A 5091-nucleotide genomic window follows, 5' to 3' on the forward strand; every position below is an offset into this window, starting at 1 on the left:
ATTCTCTTATTCTGCTTTGCTTCATAGTACCAAGTTCAAAAGTATACGCAAAACTATGAAGACAGTAAGATTCATTATGACGCCAATTCCGGTTGACTATTACCTTCTTTTAAAGTCCTATAATGTCTCCAATGCTTTGGTTTTATTCTTTACTGTTTTGTTCAATTTTATTATAACTGGCAATTCTTTTTAAAATAGCAAGAGGCAGTATGGTAACTATTGTTGCTCACCTTGTATTTTGTTTTTACATTATCTATTATGTCCATCCTCTTGATTTGACTGACTCTGTTCTTATATGTCGCATTTGGTTTTACTCTCTTCAAAAAAAGTAATAAGAACTGTGGGGGTAATAAAACCCAAAATTTGTAATAGTTATTGTACAAAAGAAAAGAGAATGCTCTAAAGGTTATAACTGCATATATGTATAAGTGTATAAGATAGATAACCATATTACTGAGTTTTTTTTGGGATCATTGAACAAAATTGTTTGCACTTCTCACTGTTTGAAAGTCCACTTCATATGCTTCAATTTTGCAACTTGAACAACTATTTCTAAGATGACAATATGCAATCTATTAACTAGTGATTTCTTACTGTTTATTTTTTAAATTTTGTATTACTTGTACCTTTTTTCTGTTTTTTTGTTTTTCTCCTTAAATAAAAAAAAAGGCATCTGAGATGAACAAATAGTTCTCAGATGAAGGTACACAAATGGCAAATAAATACATGAAGAAATGTTCACCATCACTGGTCATTCACGAAATACAAATTAAAACAGCGTTGAGATTTCATCTCACGCCAGAAATAATGGCTGCCATCAAAAAATCAAGTGATAACATATATTGGTGAGACTGTGGGGAAAAAAGAACACTGCTCTACTGCTGGTGGAGTGGTGCAACCACTATGGAAATCAGTATGGAGAATTCTGAAGACTAGGATTTCCGTTCAACACAGCTATTCTCCTCCTGGGTGTTTTCCCAGAAAAACTGAAAAGGTCATATCACAATGATACACATGCACCTATGTTCATAGCAGCACAATTTGTAATAGATAAATCTTGGAAACAATCAAGATGCCATCAACTGCAGAGTACATGAAATAGATGATGTCTTTTTATACAATCGAATATTACATGGCTATAAAACAGGATGATCTTGAGGCCTTCGTAGGCAAATAGAGACAACTTGAGGCAATCCTCATTACTGAAATAAACAAGAATCACATTTATAAATATCAAAATGTGTTTCTAGTGTAAAAAGAAATGTAGGAGTAATAAAACCCAAAATGTGTAATTGCTATTGTAAAAAGGAAAAGAAAAGAAAGTGCTCTAAAGAATATAACTGCATGTATGTTTAAGTGTATAGGATTGATAATCATATTACCAAGTTTTTGTTGGATAGCTGAACAGAACTGTTTGCAGTCTCGCTGTTTGAATGTCTACTTTGTAAGCTTCACTTCTATAACTTGAACAACTATTTGTAAGAGAACAATACGTAATTATCAATTAGTGATTTCTTTGTTTAAAACTATGTATTGTTTCTACCCTATTTTTGTTTTGTTTTTTTCTTTAAATAAAAAAAATTTAAAGGGTTATACCTCAGTATAAGTAAAGGCCATATTCAACAAACTAAGAGCCAACTTCAAACTCAATAAACAAAATTGAAAGCATTTGCTCTAAAATTAGCAATGAGACAATGATGAATGTTCACATTACTCTTATTCCAGACAGACTTAAAATTCACTAGTGCGATTAGGCAACATAAATTAAATAAACACAAATAGAGACAGAAATAAAATTACTCTTATTTGTGCTTGATATGGTCCTATAATTAGAATATATTAAGAACTTAACCAAGGAACTTTTAGAGCTAATAAGATAATTCAGCAAAGTTGCAGAATACAAAATCAGAATTAAAAATCATAGCTTTTCTCTACACAAATAAGGAAGCTGAGAAAAAAATCAGGAAAACAATTTCATCCACAGTAACTTTCAAAACAATCTAAGAATTACCAAGGTAGTGAAAACCCTCTACAATTAGAATTACAAAACACTGAAAAATTGAAGACGATGTGAGAAGATGGAAAAACTTCCTCTGCTGACAGATTAACAAAATTAATACTGTTAAAATGGACTAATTACCAGAAGTGATCTACAGATTCAGTGAAATGGCCATCAAAATATCAATGTCATTTTTCACAGAACTAGAAAAAAATCCCCAAATTAATTTAGAACCATGAAGAAACAAAATACTCACAGTGGTTCTAAGAAAAAAAACAGTGAGGCTGGAGGCATCACAAGATTCAATTTCAAATTATAATATAAAACCATAACAACCACAGCATGATACTAGCACAAAAATAGATGTGCAGACCAACAAAATAGAACCAAGGACATAGAAGAAGAAAATTCACACAGCTATGACCACCTGATTCTGAACAAATAAAGAAAAGGCACATGCTGGAGAAAACTGGATATTCATATTAGAAGACTAAAACTTGATTTCTACTTCACACTCTAAAATAATAATTCTGAAATTGATCAAGGACCTAGCTATAATTGAAAATTTTGAAACTGCTAAAAAGAAAAAGTGGGAACACTTGAGCTCTGTCATGAGCACAGGCAAAAACACCCTGCATAGGACTCCAAAGGCACAGGAAGTAATAACAGGAGCCAACAATGGGACTACATCAAATCAAAAGGTTTTTATATAGCAAGAAAAGCAACTAACAGAGTAAAGAAACACACTACAGGGTGGGAAAAAAATAATTTCCAGCTGCTCTTCCAACAGTGAATTTACATCCAGAATATATAAAGAACTCAGAAAACTATAAAACTGATTAGTTTAACACTTCTAGTCAATAGGGAAATGTAAATCAAAACAACTGGGAAAATCCACCAGAGCCCAATCAAAATAGCAACCACCAAAAACACTTGAACAATAAATGTTGGTGAGGATGCTGGAGAAAAAGAATACTTCCACATTTCTCCTATTTCATGCCCCTAGTGGGAGGGGTCATTTTTTAAAAAGTGTCTGCCACAACCTCATGAGCCAACCAATAATTCATTAGCATCACCATCTCTGTGGACGCTATACAACCTATATAATTAATTCTGTAACATAATTTCTTTTTCATTTAAAACAATACATACAAATGTCTCTAATAAAGACATTTAATATACTCATAAAATATCTGATGTTGATATAAATCACATAAACTTCCCTTTCAAAAAATTATAACTGAAAAGCATTTCTAGGACCAAAAAACTTAAATTTTTAACTTGTCAGTGCAAATCTGTATTAGATATTGTCAAACTACAGAAATAGCCATCAACCCTCACAATGCAAAGTTTTCTCAAAAAGGAAAATGACTGTGTTCAAGTTATATAGAACTAGTGTTTACATTTAAGCCACCCATCTTTCTATCAAAATGAACAGTTCGATTGTAAAGGTATGAAAAAGGGAAAAGTTAAAGGTGTAGTGCAAGAATTACTACAATGGTTGTCACTCCTCACCGCTTCCCCCAACTCCACTTAATTCTTACTAGGTTTGTTTAGAAATATAACAATATAGCTTTCTTTTCTTTCCAGGTGAGTCATTACCGTTATTCAAGCCAAGATGAGACATCCACTATGAGGGTTTTCAATTTGATATGTTTAAGGGCCTTTTGAGCTGCTTCTGATTCCCAACAAAGTAAGCAGCAATGGCATTATGCAAAAGGGCCAGCTGATAGTGCAATATTTTAATCTTATTTTCTTCTAGAAATTCCAATATGATGGAAATATCATTGTGCATTTTAGTATATTTTTCCTTATGTGCTTGGAACAGATGTCATGACTGTTCAGTTTTTGGCAAAGTGTTTGCTGCGTGTGATCCAAGATTCAGTTCTTCCAAATCAGTGCTATAAGCAACTTATTCCATCTTGGCACTTTTGTATTTTTTCAGTCATTACTGTATCTTCAATTGCTTTATTCATTAAAATGTTTGTGCTGGCAATAAAAAAAATTAATGGCCCCAAGAAGAGTCTCTCCATTTTTATCCAGCAACATCTTGGTATCTGCATTATATGCAGCTTCTTTGTGATCTCTGGACTTCAAATTCAGGTTAGCAAATGCATCTCTGAACTGCCTCTGAGTGTGTACCATCTGGAAAAGCTAGGTTGACAGTTTTGAGCCAGTCTGAGGATATTTTCCTTATTATCTCTTAATATATCAATCTGAGCTCTAAGTTCAAAGTCCACAGTTCTTGAGCCACAGCCTAGCTTCTCAGAGATAATTTGTTGAGTACACTTGTATGTGTTCAGATTCCATTTTTGGACAAGTTCTAACTTTTCCAATGCAGGATTTTCTGTTTCATCTGCTAGAATACTGCTCTGCTTTTTGTTTGTGTTCTCTGGCCACTGTGATATGTTCCTGCTTCAATAGCACCTTTTGGTGTTATTTGAGTTTCTGACAGATGGAGTCAACTTGACAATGCATGTTTCAAATCCCTGTTAAAACTATGCTTGTGAGCATCATCAACTTCTCCCTTACTAGTGACTGGAATTTCTGCTGCTGAATTTCTGGGAGACTTTTGAGCCATGGTAGACTTGTCTGCATGGAACCCAGCACCTCCCAAATCAAGGATTATCCCTGCCACCACTCTCTGGACTGGCCTCAACCTGGCAAGAGGTGAGAAGAAATACTCAACATATATGTTGTACAGTTACAAATTCCCTATGATTAATGTGATCATTGCATATATCTAAAATGCAAGAATAAAATGAATTTTTAAAAAAGAATATTATCACAATGCTGATGGGCATATAAATTAATGCAATCACTATAAAAATGTGTACAGAGATTCCTCAAAAACTAAAACCACAATAACCATATGACCCATCTATTCCACTACTACGCATATACTGAAGGAATTAAAGTCAGTATAGAGTATGGATATCTACACATTAATAATTATTTCAGCAAATTCACAGTAACCAGAATATGGAACCAGCCTAGCTGGCCATCAACAAATGATGGGAAAAGAAAATGTGGTATATGTACACAATGGATATTCTTCAGTCACAAATCACTCTGTTGTAAGGAGATGCTTT

The 5091-nt window shown here is 33.4% G+C and overlaps 1 pseudogene; it reads right to left on the bottom strand.

Annotated features, from left to right (window-relative positions):
• Positions 1 to 3603: 3603 nt before the first annotated feature.
• Positions 3604 to 4647, bottom strand: LOC100718314 (arfaptin-1-like; annotated as a pseudogene).
• Positions 4648 to 5091: the final 444 nt, after the last annotated feature.

The sequence above is a fragment of the Cavia porcellus genome, unplaced genomic scaffold (assembly GCF_034190915.1).
Source record: "Cavia porcellus strain 051 isolate PalLab524CR breed Dunkin Hartley unplaced genomic scaffold, mCavPor4.1 scaffold_27, whole genome shotgun sequence".
NCBI lineage: Eukaryota > Metazoa > Chordata > Mammalia > Rodentia > Caviidae > Cavia > Cavia porcellus.